General features: G+C 34.8%; 1 long non-coding RNA gene across 1 annotated transcript; it reads right to left on the reverse strand.

Moving 5' to 3' along the window:
• Positions 1 to 15,085: 15,085 nt before the first annotated feature.
• LOC128554886 (uncharacterized) lies at positions 15,086 to 19,731 on the reverse strand. The gene is made up of 5 exons (XR_008369722.1): positions 19,426 to 19,731; positions 18,275 to 18,393; positions 17,622 to 17,764; positions 17,149 to 17,245; positions 15,086 to 16,702 (listed from the first exon to the last, which is right to left on the reverse strand). It is a non-coding gene; the product is annotated as an uncharacterized LOC128554886 (long non-coding RNA).
• Between the last annotated feature and the right edge of the window lie 454 nt (positions 19,732 to 20,185).

Consider the following 20,185-nt stretch of genomic DNA (forward strand, 5'->3'; position numbering starts at 1 on the left):
GACATCATCTAATGGATGTATTATGTTATGGTCCCGGTGTCCGTCTGTCTGTCGGCCCGTCCGTCCATTAGCAATTTCGTGTCTGCTCTGTAACTCTTGAACCCGTTGAAGGATTTTAAAGAAAATTGACACAAATGTTTACCACTCCAAGACGATATGCAGAGCGCATGTTTCGGATGTCTCATTTTAAGGTCAAGGTCACACTTAGGGGTCAAAGGTCATATGAGTGTGTTTCGTGTCCGCTCTGTAACTCTTGAACTGCTTGAAGGATTTCAAAGAAACTTGGCACAAATGTTCACTACACTGAGACAACTTGCACAGCGCTTGTTTCGGATGACTAGCTTCAAGGTCAAGGCCACACTTAGGAGTGAAAGGTCATATATGACTTTGCTGTGTCCGCTCTGTAACTCTTGAACTGCTTGAAGGATTTCAAAGAAACTTGGCACAAATGTTCACCACACTGAGGCGACGTGCAGAGCACATGTTTTAACTCATTCAAGGTCAAGGTCACACTGACTTAAGGGTCAAAGTTCATATATGACTTTGTGTATATTGCTTTGCATTGCAGTGCTCTTTTTTTATTTGGCAGATCCCTTTTTGTTCTCTTACAATATTTTTTTGAATTATTTCCCTTTTTTGTAACTATAAATAGCTTATTTTGAAAGTTTTTAACTCACCTGTCACGGAGTGACAAGGTGAGCTTTTGTGATTGCACTTTGTCCGGTGTCCGTTGTCCGTCCGTAAACTTTTACTTTAAACGACATCTCCTCATAAATTGCTAGGCCAATTTCATCCAAACTTCACAGGAATGTTCTTTGGGTAAAGCTCTACAAAAAATATTCAAAGAATTGAATTTTATGCAGAACTCTGATTGCCATGGAAACCGAAAGGAAAAACTTTTAAAATCTTCTTCTCAAAAAACAAGAAGCTCTAGAGCTTAGATATTTGGTGTGAAGCACTGCCTAGTGGACCTCTACAACAATTTTTCAAATCATGACCCCAGGGTCAAAATTGACCCCGCCCTAGGGGTCATATGATTTTACATAGGAAAATCTTAAAAAATCTTCTTCTCAAAAACCAGAAGCCCTAGAGCTTAGATATTTGACGTGTATCATTGCCTAGTAGACTTCTACTAAAGTTGTTCAAATCATGACCCCTAGGTCAAAATTGACCCCGCCCCAGGAGTCACTTGAGTTTACATAGATTTCTATAGGAACATCTTCAAAAAAAAACTTCAAATAATTCTGATTCTTCAAAAACATATTTGGGGCGTGTAATGTCAGTTTTGTAATGTCAACTGCAATTGTTCAGATTATTGCCCTAGGTTCAAAAGTGTGTGTGACATGTATATAATATAGGCTAGCATAGAAGAAACCTAACTCTAGACTTATAAAAACACACTTGAAGCCTTGTACAAAGGTGAGCGCTTCAGGGTCAATGACTTTCTTGTTATTTATTAATTGTCTTAAAAACAAGCTGAAATTTATTAACTTCTAGCCCCAGTTTCACGAAAACTTTATTAATTGCTTAGCTATGTCTGTTATTTTAGATGCATGTTTTTGCCCTTTATGTGTCTTCAATGTTGACTTTTTAAGCTCACCTGAGCCAAACGCTCAGGGTGAACTATTGTGATCGCTCACCATCCGGCGTCTGTCCACACTTTCCTTTTAACAACATCTCGTCCTAAACCACCAGGCCAATTTTGATGAAACTTCACAGAGATGTTCCTTAAATGGTCTTCTTTAAAAACTGAATTTTATACAGAACTCTGGTTGCCAAGGCAACTGAAAGGAAACAGTTTAAAAATCTTCATGTCAAAAACCACAAGGCCAAGGACTTTGATATTTGGCATGTAGCATCATATAGTGGTCCTCTACGAAGGTTAATCAAATTATCCCCCTAGGGTCAAATATGGCCTCGTCCCCGGGGTCACATGGTTAATATAGACTTATATAGGAAAAACTTTTTCTTCTTGTCTGAAACCACAAGACCTAGGCCTAGGTATTTGGTATGTAGCATTGCCTTGTGGTCCTCTATTAAGATTGTTCAAATTATGCCCCTAGGGTGAAAAGAGGCCCCGCCCCGGGTACCAAGTTTTACACAGACTTATGTACGAAAAACTTTAAAAATCTTTTTGTCTGAAACTGCAAGGCCTAGGCTTTTGATATTTGTTAGCATTGCATTGCCTAGTGTCCTTTACCAAGATTATTCAAATTATTCCCCTGAAGTGAAAAGAGGCCCCGTCCAGGGGGTCTCATGTTTTACAATGACTTACAAAGGAGAAAACTTAAAAATCTTCTTGCCTTAAATTGCAAGGCCTAGGCTTTTAATATTTCATTTTTTAGCTCCACTATTCAGAGAATAGGGGGACTATCCTATTCGCCCCGTTGTCGGCGTCGGCATGAGCGTTCTTGGTTAATGTTTTTCGGCCACATTTACATATTTGTGTTACTATTACATATATCTTACTGTAACTTCACATAAACATTGTCCTGCATACAGACAAAGTGTGTGCAGGGGCTGGGCCCATTATACATAAGGTCAAGGTCACCAAGGTGTTATACTTGGGTTATTTTTAAGGTTAAAGTTTTTCGGCAACCTTTGCTTTTCTGTCATATCTTTGTTACTATTGCTGATATCTCACTTTTAGTTCACATAAACATTGTCCAGCATACAAACAAAGTATGTGCAGGGGCTGGGCCCATTATACATAAGGTCAAGGTCAACAAGGTGTTATACTTTGGTTATTTTTAAGGTTAAAGTTTTTCTGCAACCTTTGTTTTTTTCTGTCATATCTTTGTTACTAATGCTTATATCTTACTATAACTTCACATTAACATTGTCCAGCATACGAAAAAAGAATGTGCAGGGGCTGGGCCCATTATACCCAAGGTTAAGGTCACCAAGGTGTTATACTTGGGCTATTTTTAAGGTTAACGTTTTTCTGCAACCTTTGCTTTTCTGTCATATCTTTGTTAATCCCCGCCATTAGTGGTGGGGGGTTATAGAAATTGTCTCCATCCGTCCTTCCGTCTGTCCGTAACACTTTCGTGTCCGCTCAATATCTTCTAAACCCCTTGAAGGATTTTCATGAAACTTGGGTCAAATGATCACCTCATCAAGACGATGTGCAGATCTCATGAGTCAGCCTTGTCGGCTCAAGGTCAAGGTCACAACTCAAGGTCAAAAGTTTGAGCCTTCCATTTTGTGTCCGCTCTATATCTCCTAAACCCCTTGAAGGAATTTTATAAACCTTGGGTCAAATGATCACCTCATCAAGACGATGTGCAGAATCCATGAGTCAGCCATGCTGGCTCAAGGTCAAGGTCACAACTTAGGGTCAAAGGTTTGAGCCTTCCATTTTGTGTCCACTCTGTATCTCCTAATCCCCTTCAAACTAGAGTCAAATTCATCAAACTAGGGTCAAATGATCACCTCATCAAAATCTCATGAGTCAGCCATGTCAACTCAAGGTCAAGATCACAACTGAAGGTCAAAGGTTTGAGCTCTGTATCTCCTAAACCCCTTGAAGGATTTTTATGAAACTTTGACCAAATGATCACCTCATCAAAACGTTGTGCAGAATTCATGGGTCAGCCATATCAGTTCAAGGTCAAGGTCACAGCTAAAGGTCAAAGGTTTACCCTTTCACTATCCATAACAGTGGCGGGGGATTTAGCTGTCTTTCAGACTGCGTTTTTACTATTGCTTTTATCTCACTGTAAGTTCACATAAACATTGTCCAGCACACAAACAAGGTATGTGCAGAGGCTGGGCCCATTAAAACCCAAGGTCAATGTCACAAAGTTGTTATACTTGGAATTATTTTCATGTTAAAATTTTTCGAAAGCTTTGTTTATAGACATAGCTTTGGTACTTTAAAAGATAATGACTTGAAAAAAGAAACATTTCTGTATAATCATCATCTGCATGTGTGGTTACAATCCCCATAACCCTTGTTGTATTTTTGACAGAGTTATGCCCCTTTCAAACTTAATGTTTTTTTGGCAATCTTCGCTTTCTGGATATAACTTGTACAATTTAAGATAAAGACTTGAAACTTAAAATGTATTTTTATCATCATCATCTGCATGTGTGGTAACAATCCCTATAACTCTGATTTGTATTATTGACCAAATTATGCCCCTTTCATACTTAAATTGTTTGACAAACTTGGTTTTCTGGACATGACTTTGGTACTATATAAGATAATGACTTGAAACTCAAAATATATCTTTACCATGATCATCTGCATGTGTGGTAACAATCCCAATAACTCTAATTTGTGTTCTTGACAGAATTATGCCCCTTGATGTATCTTCCTTTTAAAAGTAGAGGTCTCTTATTAGCCCACCATCATCATGATGGTGGGCTATTCAAATCACTCTGCGTCCGTGGTCCGTCCGTCCGTCCGTTAACAATTTCTCTTTATCGCATCTCCTCAGAAACTACTGGGGGGATTTTGACCAAACTTTGTCAGAATGATGTATTGGTACCCTAGTTGTATCCCCCTGAAAATCAGACTGGTTCAACAATTGTTAAGTGAGTTATGGCCCTTTGTTTATTTCTATAATTTACATAGATTTATATAGGGAAAAACTTTGAAAATCTTCTTGTCCAAAACCACAGAGTCTAGGGCTTTGATATTTGATATGAAGCATCATGTAGTGGTCCTCTACCAAGATGATTCAAATTCTTTCCCTGGGGTCTAATATGGCCGCGCCCCGGGGGTCACATGGTTTATATAGACATATAGGGAAAAACTTTGAAAAACCTCTTATTCAAAACCACAGGGCCTAGGGCTTTGATATTTTGTATGTGACATCATCTAGTGGTCTTCTACTAAGATTATTTAAATTATCCCCCTAGGGTCAAATATGGCCCCGCCCCGGGGGTCACATGGTTTACATATACTTATATAGGGAAAAACTTTTAAAATCTTCTTGTCCAAACCACAAAGCCTAGGGCTTTGGCATTTGTAATGTAGCATCATCTAGTGGTTCTCTACCAAGTTTGTTCAAATTATCCCCCTAGGGTCAAATATGGCCCCGCCCTGGGGGTCACATGGTTCATATAGACTTATATAGGGAAAAGCTTTTTAAATCTTCTTGTCAATAACCTACAACATTCAAATTTGGACCACATGTGTGGTTTTGAGTGGCAAGATGAACCTTGACTTGAGTTGACCTTGATTTTGACCTAGTGACCTACTTTCACATTTCTGTAGCTACAGCCTTCAAATTTGGACCACATTCATAGTTTTGTGCACTGAAAAAACTTTGACCTTGACATTGACCTAGTGACCTACTTTCACATTTTTGAAGGTACAGGCTTCAAATTTGGACCACATGCATAGTTCTGTGTTCCGAAATAAAATTTGACCTTGATTTTGACCTAGTGACCTACTTTCACATTTCCCGAGCTACAGCCTTCAAATTTGGACCACATGTGTAGGATTGTGTAACGAAACAAACTTTGACCTTGACATTGACCTAGTGACCTACTTTCACATTTTTGAAGGTACAAGCTTTAAATTTGGACCACATGCATAGATTTGTGTTCTGAAGTGTGATTTAACCTGACTATTTCATATATTAAAACAACAATCCTGAATTTTACAGGAAAGAAAGTATAGAAACAAGAAATATACTTAAGCAAATACTGAAGTTCGAAATATTATATTTTCGTGACTGAAATAAGTATATTGCATACAAACATTACTAACTATAGTATAATTTAGCTAAAAATACATTGTTGAAGAAAAATCCAACATTAAATAACAATAACATCAGCAATAACACGATTTTAGAATAACAGACTTAACTAAGTAATTACTTAAGTTTTTGTGAAATTGGGGTCTGGTTACAATTTAATTAATAGCATTTATAAGTGTCTGATATTTTTCCAAAAATATGAAAAGTGTTATAATAGTTGTTGAACCAATATTTCAGATCAAATTATGAAATGCCATAATTATTTATAACTGCAAAAACCAACACTGTTGTTTAACATTTATAAACTTTGTTATCTTGAATAAACTATGAAAACTATAACATTTTCATTGTCTTTGTATCCATATTTTTCTTTTAAAACCAGATTAAATTTTATGTTTGTATAATATGATTTCTGCCACCTAGCCCACCTTTTACTTTATTATGCAGTTACATCTTGCTAATGACCAACTGCTAAAAGTGAAATACCTTATGTCAAAATTGTTAGTAAAGTGTTAATTATAAAGTGATAGATGTTAAAAGTTTGTTGCAAAACAGAATGAATGCATCCCTTAAATAGTCATTTGCCATTATTACACAACTTTGTCACCTTTTGATATATAAGAAGGAATAGTGTCATTCCCATATTCCCATGTTCACATGACTGATAGAACATGCTACTGCTGTTATTCAGACTAGCAGAACATTGTGTTTTCAAATATTTGAATGTTACAGTCATTAGCCAAAGTTAGGTTAAACAATGTTGGCATAAAGCTGGCCAAAAGATGCATAAGATAAATTCATAAGACAATTTATTATTTGACATTTAGCACTATTTAAACTATGGAATATAACATTTTGCATTTAGAATTTTGCAATGAGTAATTGCCATTATGCATACTGATGCTTAAGGCATTTGGCAATTAGCGCTCAAGACATACCTGTCTTCCACACACTATGGCCTTCCATACAATTCAGTGTTTTGTGAATATCAATTTTTTGTGTCTGTTTCGACAATTTCTCAGTCATATAAATGACAGACTACTTGCAGCAGTGATGCAATGCTGAACTTTATAGTTCTGCCTCATTTGAATATCAAACCATAGACAGGTGACATGATACCCCAACCAATCACATTATTCTGACACCGGGCTAACCAGTCCCAGTACTATTTTTAATGCTGAGTGACAACCTAGGAAGCTACTAGTACAATTTTTCAGGTATTTGGTATAACGTGACCTGCGATCATACCCATAACCTTCCGCACTTGAAGCGATTGAGGCAATATAATGTCAAGTACAGAACTTGATTACAACAAAATGGAGACTTTGTGTAGTAAACGGTTAGCTCAGTCGGTAGAGTACTCACCCTGTAAGTAATAGGTCCCGGAGTTTGATCCCCAGACTAAATGCACATTTTACGCACAATGTGGGACCGTAACTTTATGTTGTCCTAGATCATAATTACCTTGTTATCTGTCACATTAGAAATTCAAGGGCGAAATTTATATAGCGGGGAAGTGTGTCATGGTATCAGACTTGCACTTTACTTGTATGTACTTTCATATAAATATTCTCCATTTATTCTTATTTGGGGGCTACCACCCACCTTTCTTAAAATCCTAGCAGGAAGTGCATACCAGTAAAGTGCATTGTAGGCAGAAGAATTTGTGTAGGCAGTCATTTAGTGCGGTTGTTAGAGCTCTCGCCCTGAAATCAAGGATTCCCAGGTCCGAGACAGAAATTGACTCCGCATTTTCTCACCCTGTTACAGTAAGTTGTGAAATAGAAAAATCATAATTTTGTTGCATAATAAATGGCATTAGCATAAGTATAACTTGTGACATAATTACAAACAAGTCACAATACATCTTTTTTCTTACTGTTTCTTATTGACATTTCGGTACGAGTGTTTTAGGTACGAACCACATGAATAGTAAAACATCTACTGTAGTTGGTCAATGTAATCTTCAAAGGTTTGTAGTATTCAGGGCAATAAAGAAACATCTTACAAACATTTAAAACGTTGGAAAATGTTGTTCTTGTTGCAATAAATTGCTGCATGTGTTTTAAAATCGTAATCAACGCCCTTAGCAACAGTCGGCCATTTTAGTCTTATTTGGATTACTGCCCTTGAAATTAAAACAACAAACGGCTCCGCCAAAACTTTGTCACCACCCATGTTTAATGGTTATACGGGCCTTGTTATACTCAAAAGTAGCACAGACTTCGGCGGTGGCGTATTTTAGCACTGATTACGGCAGTGGCTTAAATTGTACTGTCGAACAATCGCCATTTTGATTCATTGAGAAATACTTCTAGACAGTCCAGCCATTGCCTCGATAAACCTGAGAAAAATCGCAGGGCGCAAGTTTAGATTTTTAGAGAAAGACAATCAAGATTTTTTCTCTCAGACAAATACCATGAAGGCGGCCATCTTTGATTTCGGAGTGTTTTTGTCTTAAGACAATCCTAGGACTATCGTAAGACTGCTCAATAGCAGTCCTAGACTTAGGATCGATTTTGGTCATAAACTTAGGACTTAAAATTTGGGACTGTTTTTGTGACTTTCTTTGAAAAGCAAAGTTGTCACAGTTTTGGTCTTAAGACTGATTTAAGACTTAGGACTCTCCATGAAACGCACCCCTGAGATCAACAATATTTTGCCCCATCTACTCAGTGTGTGTGTGGTGGGGGGGGGCACAAAAATCATCATTTCTCCTATTATTTCAAACAAGAAACACTATTTTTTCCACAATTTTTATTTGCGATATTTTATTTCTACATTTAATCCACACAAGTCCTATAAATTTATTACAGTCGGGCGGAGTAGCCATAACATACCGCTGTAAATTACAGTGTTTCGACTCGGAGGTTCGTCAAGTATTTACTCGAAGTGACTCGCCGAAATTCCGCTAAAATAATAGAAACTATTACAGTTGTCGGTACTCCGAGTGAGAATCATGCGATATTCAGAGGAATTGATCTAAATTTCATTTTTGTATAGGTTTGAAAGACAGTTCAAGCTCATGCGATTATTTACAACAAAACAGACATCTTAGCACTGTCAATAATTTATAAACAATTCAAAGTTCAAGAAATATGTTTGAATTGTAAAACACAAACAGATGTTTTCCACACCGTATGGTTTTATTTTCACACTTTCTACATGGAAACTTTAACAACAAAAATAACTCAAGCTACTCAGGTTAATTGACAGTTTCCTTTACATGCATTTGCGTAAGTATGTAAGAGAAGGACGCAAGGCCTACAGTTCCAATAAATAAACTTAAGATAAAAATGTAACTTAAAGTGAGTTTGGTGAAAACAGACAAATCTACGTACACAAGTAGCCTTTTTCTTACCTTGTTTTCAGTAAACATCGAACGCACAGATATTACAAAATCAGAAGTATTTTAAAAGGGTACCTCAACATATTTGTCATCAAAAGATCTTAGTTTCCACACTGATACACATATAATTAAAAAAATGTTAACAGAGTCACTTTTACATGAATTCGCCCGCATAAGACTAATATACATCTGAAATATAAACCAAATGTTTTATTTATTAGAAAATGTATGAAGTATTTCACAATACATCTCTATTATATTCAAATTAATCCAATTTTTTAGAGAAAAGAAATATTAAAATTAATATAAAATAACACTGGATATTAATTATATTTAAACAACATTTAAATGGTTTACCGTACAGTCAGATAAATGCAAACAGAAATAATTATATACAAAATACACATTAAAACTAAAATAAGCATACAACATTCTACAAAAGTCGGAACAACAAGTTTATAGCACCCCTTTATTAGAGATTTTCAACTTACTTTGACGCGGACTGCGGACAGCGGACTGCATACTTAGAGTAGGGGTTTTCTCAAAATATTTAAAGGTTCGCAAAAATAAAACATGCTTAGGGTATTCATGATTCTTTTACCTATTTGTGTAGTAACCTTTGCCTTCATTATACAAATTAGTGTATTGTGATATAATTATCCGCTATTATGCAATACCTACGTTTGAAAATATATGGATAGTGAACAGGCTACATTTAAAACATGTAATCGTAATATTCAGATGTCATCTAAATACTCTGTCGCATTTTACTTGCGTTAAGCAGGATCTTCTATTATCCGTATGCTTTAACATTTTGTTTTTATATTTTGAGACATTTCTGGCGTGACTTAACCTCCGCGCGATTCTAACGACATGACATGTGAAGTTTCGAACCCACTGTACAATGAAACCTTAGCTTAATATGTTCATGCATTAAAAATATAACTTGAAACTTGGATTTGAAGAGGACGGCGATCCTGGTTTTAATATGTGTCCGTCTATACAATATCTAGACTAGTTTTTCCTAGCAACAAAATAAAAAATAATGCGGTACAAAATATTATTGTGAAAGAAAAAAAAATAAAGCATTCTGAATGAAATGAAAGTCCGTTTATTTTTTGTTGCACAGGATAAATATCTAATAATATAATAATATCTAAATGTCTAAACATACAGGAAGTTCTCATACATGTAACTTTCAACCCCGTCGAAACGAGATCCAATACATTACCATATTTTAGCTAAAACATGCTGAATTAGTCGTGTATCTTTGGAAATAAACAAAGGAAATAGCCATTTCGCATTTTCATAGTCTGATATCAGAGTTGCTTGTTAAAAGTTGTATTAAATTTACTATCTTAAAGTGACTACTCAGTATGGAGTATCAGTTTCAACAGGAATTTAATCTTTAAGTACTATTAAAACTGGCTGTCAAAATGTCTATCTAAAAACTAGCGGAGATCGAAAATTGTTTTGTGAACATTAGGCATGGGACGTGTCCAAGGTCAGATTCAGATCATATTAAACATAAGTTTTATGGCCAGTGCATGCATAAAATTGTCAACGAAATTATATTTTTGACACCATTTGAGCAATTCTGTGTAGTCATTTGATACAACCAGCTTAGTAGTCGAGACTAGCCTTTATCATTATTATTTCATTATTAACAAAGCCTTTTTAGTCGGATACATTTTCAAACACATGCATACATATGGTAATTGTAGATACCTGGCTTTGGGGAACTTGGACAAAGATTTAAACTCATGAAAACTCACGGTATATATTGGTTTAAAAATTTATAATGTAGCCATCTTTTATATCTTGATAACCTGGCCGATAAAACGTACTTAATTCAGCAGCGTATAAAAATTAATTTGTGAGTTTGAAATAGTCCAGAATATACATGTATAATACCAAGTAAGACATTTTTACCGCGGTGCATTAAACTGTCACGTATCGTATCGTGCATATTCAAAATTGTGCGTCGTATAATAGCATTTCAGCGACCCGAGTGCATCAGTACGAAACTGTGTTTCCTAAATCACTGAATACATTCTTTGATACCAAATATTCAACTATCTTGGAACATAATTATGTTATTTTGATTCCCTGATTTTAAAAAAGGCGAACCTCTTGCGACACAGGGGAAAAGTGTCTGTCTCCTTACCAGGTGGTAATTGGTCCAAATCCTTGATAAAATGTTATGTAGATCGTTGAATAAACAGCCGTTTTTACTGCTAGCGAATACTGGCTAGAACCTCACGAAATTGACTACAAGCATACAAATAAGTTGCTACACTTCAAATAAACAAGAGCCTGTCGAACACTAAATGCCCCACTTGATGCAATCAGCAATTGTATAAGGAACAGAAATTATTTGCTGAATGTAAACAAAAGTGACCTTGACCTTTGACCTATTGATCTCAATATAAACAAGGGTCATTAGCTGGTCATAATCAACCTCCCTATGAAATTTCGAGATCCTAGGCCAAATCCTTCTCAAGGCATCATCCAAAAATGAGACCTTGACCTTTGGCCTACTGACCTCAAGAGCGATAGGGTCATCTACTAATCATGACCAACATCCCCATCAAGTTTCAAGATCCTAGGCCAAAGGGTTCTCAAGTAATTGTCTGGAAATGGTTAAGTGTTCCGAGTCACTGAAACCTTGACCTTTGACCTACTGACTTCAAAATCAATAGGGGTCATCTGCTGGACATGATAAACCTCTGTATTATCTTTCATGACCCTTTGCCCAAGCGTTCTCAAGTTATCATCAAGAAACCTTTAACTGTTCCTGGCCAATTTGACAATGAACTTTGACCTAATGGCCTCAAAATCAATAGGGACATCTGCTGGACATGACCAATCTCCTTTTCAATTTTCCTGATCATAGGCCCAAGCATTCTTTAGTTATTGCCCGGAAACCGTTCTACTGTTCCTGGTCGCTGTGACCTTGACCTTTGACCTACTGATCTCAAATTCAATAGGGGTCATCTGCCGGTAATGACCAACCTCCCTATCAACGTTAACGGTCCTAGACCCAAGCAATCTTGAGTTATCATCCGGGAACCGTTTAACTGTTCCATGTCACTGTCACCTTGATCTTTGACGTACAGACCTCAAAATTAATAGGGGTCATCTCCTGGTTATGACCAATCCCTCTATCAAAGTTCATGATCCTAGCGCCAAGCGTTCATCAGTCATCATCCGAAAACCGATTAACTGTTCAGGGTCTCTGTGATCTTTACCTTTGACATACAGATCTCAAAATCAATAGGGGTCATCTGCTGGTGATGACCAATCTTTCTTTAAACTTTATGATCCTAGGCCAAAGCGTTCTTGAGTTATCATCCGGAAACGGATTGGTCTACATTCTGCCCGACCGACCGACACACCGACCGACCGACATCTGCAAAACTGTATATCCGTACTGGGGGATGGCATAAATAGAATAAGTTTGCGTTGTCTTGTTTATAAATACGATAGTCGAAAGATTTGAGTAGATACATTAATAAAAAATATATAAAAGATAAAGGGGTATCGTTTTTTTAAATGCGCCCACGCTGTTAAGAATGCTTGTAAGACAAAACACATGTATATCGGTAATTCATATATAAAATACAAAGGATATTAATAAATCTTAAAACTGTCTTTTCTCGGATAAGTATTACATGCTAAATATGCCGCTGTTCAGTTTTGCATAAAAAAAAAACAAAAAAAAAAACGTATATACAGTTTGAGAAAACCCCTACAGTAAGTTCGCAGTTCATGGTCCGCAGTACGCGTCGAAGAAAGCTGAAAATCTCTAATATGGACCTGTGAACGTGTAAACTAGACACAGCATTTACGACTATCTTTGGTGAAATATCACAAAGAAGGCTAAGATACCTAACTAAATTAATGCCCTCTCTAAAAGTGTCCGATCTAACTTGTTTATTTTATGTTTATTGTATACCTTTAAATGCACCAGATTTTCTTACTAAGACACGAAACTTTATACTTCAATGTGCAAAGCATATATTTATAATGCATGTATGAAGTTTTGGTTTATAAGTGAGATTTTATACATTGAAAGCATACATTTAAAATTGAAACTTAGGTAGAAAATCTCAGGTAAATTTGCGTGTACACCCAGTACAATTATTCATAGTATAAAACGTCCAAAATAAAATATGGCATTCCTTCAATGAAATAGATTACTCATTCAAAAACTTGCCTAAGACATTCTGCATAAACATAGTGTCATTTTTTAAAAGCAATGTATTTATACATAATAAGTGATAGGGAGTAGCTAAAGTCCCTGCTGATTCAGAAAGGAAATAGCTATTGCAATGAAAAGCTAACATAGAAATACAAAAAATAATACAGTGTCATAAACTGGGATATCTCCATGGAAAATTCTGCAGTCTGAATATATATTTAGTAGTCTTGAATTATTACGAATGTTAAATAACATAATTGTACTTAAAACTAATTATCCAGCCAAGTTCTGTCTGATTGTTTACTTAGTCTCACTGTTGTTGCGGCTTTTTTTGTCGTTTCATTTAATTTCCTCTACGTTATACTGCTGGAAGGTCTATGACTAATCTGTTGTACAGCACCCTTAAATACATGTTGAAAATAATAATATTTATTAAACTATCATCATCAAATTGAAAACCAGAACTATACAGTATGAAATTTACTTTTGTATGTATTTAATCTGACAAAATATTTTTTTTGTTAAAAATAAGTGCGTAAACGTTATTTCAGTCACAGAACTTATTTCTCATCACTTGTGCCATCTGCCAGTTGTTAGATAAAAACATTCAAACATTCAATATTTGATAAGGTGATATGAATGATATATTTATACAAGTTATTAAAAGAAATTCTCTTTAATATTCCACAACTCTTTCCAAAACATTTAAAAGTTTCCACTTACAGTTTATAATCACATTGAAATCTTTCAGAAATTCCTGATGTTTGTTAAATCTAAATCTATAATATGAATAATAGTTTTCTTTACTTCATATGTCCATGCATGTAGCAATCTTCCCTGGAGTGTAAAATTAACAACATTTTCTGGGATTTCTTACATAACTTGGATTAGCGAGAGTTAATGTTCTCTAATATTAAACAGGTTTATGATTGTATAGAACTGAAATTTTGTTACAGCAGCTTTTTTCTTCAATATTTTTTCACAAATAAATAGATTTTTAGGTAGTAGTTTTAGAATAGTGAAAAATATAGTCCGAATTATGATTACGAATGGATGCAGAAAAAATATTTGATTTAATACAACTTGATACACATAAACAACGGATTTATGTGTAGAGGCCAATAATTAAAATGTGACCTGAAAAATATATAATTTCAAAATACTAGATAGAATATTTTATACTTCTAATTGGCCAACGTTGGCAAAGTAAGTTTTCCCTGTGTTTGTTCTTTCCTTAAAGTCAAAATCAAGAGATATCTCATTGGTTCAACATTGGCTCAACAGCTGTATTTACAATAAATACCTATTAATTATTTTTGGGCCAAAAAAGACCGAACAACGATTGTCTTTTGACAGTTTTCCGTCGTTGGCCCAATGACATCATGTTTGCAGCGTTGTTTTTGTCTCAAACCAACCTCTCATCTGATCTGCTTGAATGAAATAGGGAGAGGTTCCGCCTCTTTCAACCATGCAATAACTGTATGTTTAATAGTTCTTTCATTATTTCACAGATAGCTGTAACTATTATAATAGCAAGTATCTATATGAATGAGATGATTCGGTCAAATATTGAGTAAGCGAAATAATGTAGTTTAATCATAATATGATCTTTTACACTTAGAAGCATTATTTAAATATTATTACCTTCACTGTGTCCTGTGTTCACATTAAGTAATTAATAAAGTATCAAAAAGATCCAAAAGAACCTTAATGTATCAATTATCTTTGAATGAGTCTTATCCTTATGATATTTTCTTGAAGAAAAGGCATCAGCTAAGACTACTTTAATTAATAAACATTGTGCAACAAAGTCAGTTTAAAAGCTTGTTCCAAAATTGACATTGTTAAACTGTATTAGGCTAGAAGGGGAAAAATCTAAATTCTGTTTTTCGTTATGGTGTATGCAAAGGGCTTGGTTCACTTATAGGTTAAAATGGCACAGCATCAAATGTTGTTGAAATATTATTATAATGAATGATCAACAACTCAGAATGCAAAATCTCATATTTTAATTCATTTGAAATTGTGCTGTTGCCATGGCAACCAATTGATTTTCTTTATGGAAACACGAAAATCTCTTATAACAATTACATCAGAACGTATAATTAACATTCAGATATGCTACGATATAACCCTAAGCAACGCCTATAATTTGAGGCAAAAAAATATATGGTTGCCATGGAAACGGAGATAAAAAGGAGAATATTTGCTATGTTTGCTTTTATGGAATAAAACCAATTTAGGTCATTCTTTAAGAAAAATAACATATGTAATTTGTTTGTGAAGATCATTATTCATAAATAATACAATATATTTCTGTTGCTATGGTTACAATGGAGTTGCAATATATGCTTCAATGAGACAACAATGACGTTTTTGCTAAGTTATTGTAGAACACTTTCAGCATTTACCATTACATGTAAAAATTTAAAAAAATGCACCACTGAAAAGTGTTCTTCAAACAATGTTTTTTTCAAGACATAACATAGAACAACAGAAAAATGTTTCCATGGTTACGCAGTTAATTCCGTAAACATAATACTACATAATCTCATTTAACACACAGTAATAGTTTAAGAAAAATGCCTTATTAAATGTCTTGATCATATTAAAAGAGTTAGATAATACTAACGGCAATATTATATAATTAGACATACAAAAACTAAATTGTTTCCACAATAATCCAATGTATGTTTTACAAATTATACATATTTTGTGCTTTCAAGACAGGTTAAATTAATTGTTCATGAAAAGGGAAAATAAACATGATACTGCCGACAGAAATGATTACATGCAGTGTGAATACAGCAGAAAATATTCGTAGATCTATATAATCCAACTGTCGTAATGAAAAAAAATGTATATTACTACCATATATGTTACAATTATTGTTGAAAAATCTTCCAGTATTTTAGAGGAATTTAACATTTATACTGTGTTCAGCCTTACATGTATATAGTGAGTCAATATTTAACAAATGCATAGTACTGTTGACACGATAAAGTTGTTAATTCAATGTTTACATAAACTATATGTATCATTTGTTCTTTTTCAAATATATGGAATTTGGGTCTAGTACATCTTCAAAAAATCAAAAACAATTTCAAATTAATCAAAATTTCAGAGCTCTTACTCTGTATTACTTTAAATGTTAAACACTTTTTTCCATTCATTCTTCGTTTTAAATGACTTGAATTATCAATTTTAATGGCTTTGACACTGCTGGTTTTGAGCATACATTGCTGTTGCTGCAAAGGGGCGCTATTTCATTATACAGGTACCACTGTCGACTGGCATCCAGCTCAGGAATGGTAATACGGTTGGTGAATTTGCCTGTCATGCCAACTCCCTGCCTAAAAATATTAATCTCCGTCTCTGTGTTGAAGTTATAATCCTTCAAGAATACTATCTATACCAGGTCATGCAGAAGACATTCTGTAATGATAAATGTATCAAATATTTAAGACAAAGAACACATAACCTTTTCATCAATCCTGAACAACAGCATTCCAAAAGGCATCCCACACATAATTACATTAAGTAACATTTTAGAATTTTATTACAGTAATAACTTCTTTTCATGAAAAAATTCAACCATCGCACATATTCTACATCAAGTAAGGGCCATGATTTTGATCTCATTTTAACAAATAGTTCTTTAACCTGGTTAAGAAAAAACAGTTACTTTATTAGAATTATGTTATTTCTGATTAACTTGCTTGCAGTGAGCTAGACACTCTTTAACAACACAAAAATAAACAGAAACTGTGGTATTTTAATGTAAGTAGCCTCTTAACAGACATGATCTCTGCAGCAAGTTTTATCAATACTTGATTATTAATAAAAACATAATTGATTAAAGAGGCTCAAGCCAAATATACCTAAACATGTTCAGGACTGAATTCTGTATGCCGTGCCTCAATCAGGTTGTACTCCAAGTCATCATGTAGACCCATCATAACAAGCCACATTCCATAGCTAAAAAAACGGGTATATATTTAAACAATGAATTCTTAAACAAAAACTTCTAAGTAGCAATAGTGAGTCCTTAGAATATAACATAGCATCACTTTATTAAAACAAATAAATGCCAGCTACACAGTTTATTTTCTTACATACACACCTAAGTCTTAATACAGTATGTTGTGTAAGTATGCAATATTCAAATTGTAATTCAATGTTTATCAGTGGAGATATTATTTTTCATTTAGATAAAATTATGCACATTATATATATAAACTGGAAACTAGTGACTTTCCAAATTGAAGTGTATGAACACACTGTAAAATTAAATATTTCAACATCAAATTCTGTGTGCTTAATAAATATTTCTTTATTTATTGGGAATTCTTACCTTATTACAACACTTTTCTTATTTTGTCCACTATAATTGTCCATATGTAATGAAACATTCTTTTCTCCATAGCCATGATGCTTGAAGTGATGGCGGACCATAAATACCACACTGTTTGCTCCTCCTCCAACAGCAGTACTGTACTTTTCATACAAAAACAAGAACAGTTTATAAGAAATGTATTAAATTCTCATAAAAAATGGAGCGAATCAAAACAGTTCATCCTTTCTTATAGATATTGCTTAACATTAACTTGTATTTATCAAAATTTAATTGAATTCCAATTCACAGTGCTTATGATATAGCATCTTTATTATAAAGCAATGCAGTATTTTCAACCCAATTTCAGGGAATTACAGAAAGTTAAGTGAAAAAAAACCCATAGAAATTAGTAATATCAAGTCTTAACAAAACATAACTTCCTTTCGATAATTTTACTTGACAAAATTTCTGCAAAGGTGTCACTATAATTCCAATGTAAAATGTGCACTGCAGGCCTGAAGCTTTTATTCATAGAGTCATGATTTGTTTGAAGACTATGGAATTTAATTTAGTGATATATGGAATTTCATAGTTAAAATTGATATTGAAAAAGTCCATTTGAGGATACTGACACTGATATGAATGTAAACACTAACTTCAAAATCTTATACCTGCATGAGGATTCACAGAAATACAAGGGCCCTACTTGCTGAGCATAGTATGGGGTCAATACTTGTTGAGCACTCAAAACTGCAGTGAGCCTTTATATTTCTTACTGCTTGAGGTTATCCTGAAAAATATAAAAAAAGAATTTCTCATTTATTTAGTAGCCTACCAGCATGCTGTCTACCAGTAATGGCAGTAGTGAGAATGAAAAAAGTAGTTTTTATTTTAATTTGCATGTAGAATTTTTAAGAAATTTTCAGGAGGTCTATTTTAGTTGCTATAATTACAACAAAAAGTGACAATTTAAAACACCACTTTTCCTGTGTTATTGTACTATAATTTTCAATTTTCATAGATTCCACTGTGCATAAAGACCATGTAATTATTAAATTGTTCACATCCGTGACAGTTTAAACTGTTCACATCTGTGACAGTTTAAACAATGTACAATATCTTGTAATATTGGGCTATTCCAGAAAATATCCACCCCCTCCCTGTGGAAGCAGTTTTTTTTGGTACAACCTGAGAGGAGGGGAGGGGGGGGGGGGGGGGGGTATTTGGGGGGATCCCATTGGGAGGAAGGGGAGGGGGGTATTTGAGGTAACCGGGGTGTGGAAGGGGGAGGGGGGATATTTTCTGAAATAACCCGAGAGGAGGGGAGGGGGGGGGGTATTTGGAGGGATCCTATTGTGAGGAAGGGGAGGGGGGTATTTTCAGGTAACCGGGGTGTGGAAGGGGGAGAGTGGGATAAAATGTCTCCAGGAGGTGGGGGGGGGGAGGAGGGGGAAATTTTCTCCAAAAAAACTGCTTCCACATTGGGGGGGGGGGGTGGATATTTTCTGGAATAGCCCATTCCTGTTCATCAGTTCTGCTCATTTACCTCTTTACAAATTATAGATAGAAAGTTTCATACAGAATGTAGGCCTACTTAACATAGTAGATGCCCGACTGTCTTGGCTACAAGTATATTCTGCATATCATGAAAACTTACAAATACACAGGAGATCTATTTGACAGCAGACAGTCGAATCGAAATGTCAACACTGCTATTTTTCGCTGCAAAATTGTATCTTCGATAAGTCAACAAACGAAGCGGTCTGTCCATTTTGTTTTGCCTCCAATTACGAATAAATTTATAATGAAAATTAACACTTACCATAACAATTATTAAATCCGCCATGCACTTAAAATATCCGCGTATATTCAGAGCAATAACTGCATGTATTCTCTGACCCAGTTTCAGACACAGGCACTTGGTTGCACTGATAGTATTTTTCTTATATTGGCCTGTACCTACTGTTTGTTGGTTTTAATACGTGCACCAGTGCTCCCTGTATTCAAAAACATTATTTACTGTAAGTGAATCCCTTTTATTAAAAAAGTTAAAATTTTAGGTTTTGGTATATTATTACATATAAGGTATATATCTGACGAGGCAACGGAAGTGTATGACCGGTGTATGACGGGTAATGAAAAGGTTTTGAACCACTAAATTATTTCCGGCTTTTGAGAGTTGATGAAGACTGTTGTCTTTTTTTTTAAACTATGTAATAAAAATGTTACACAAGGTCAAAAACAAGCTCACAACATTAAATTATAGAAAAAGAACTTATTCACAATGCACATGTCAGATATTTAATTTATAAAAATTGAAAATGTATTTCTGTATGAAAGGTAGGTATATACTTCATAAGTGGCTGCAGGCAGGTATTAAAAATCTCTCTCTCTCTCCCTCTCCCTCCCTTCCTCTCTGTCTCTCTCTCTCTCTCTCTCTCTCTCATAATGTCAAGTCATCTCTCGACTGATAGAGACATGGGATACACGTCGACTTGCTAGTTATGTTGAAAAAGAGTTCTAAAAGACTGTTGGGTCCGACATCAGCTAAAATGAAAAGGCTAAAGGAATGTTAGCATGGT

This window comes from Mercenaria mercenaria, chromosome 2 (genome assembly GCF_021730395.1).
Source record: "Mercenaria mercenaria strain notata chromosome 2, MADL_Memer_1, whole genome shotgun sequence".
Lineage (NCBI taxonomy): Eukaryota > Metazoa > Mollusca > Bivalvia > Venerida > Veneridae > Mercenaria > Mercenaria mercenaria.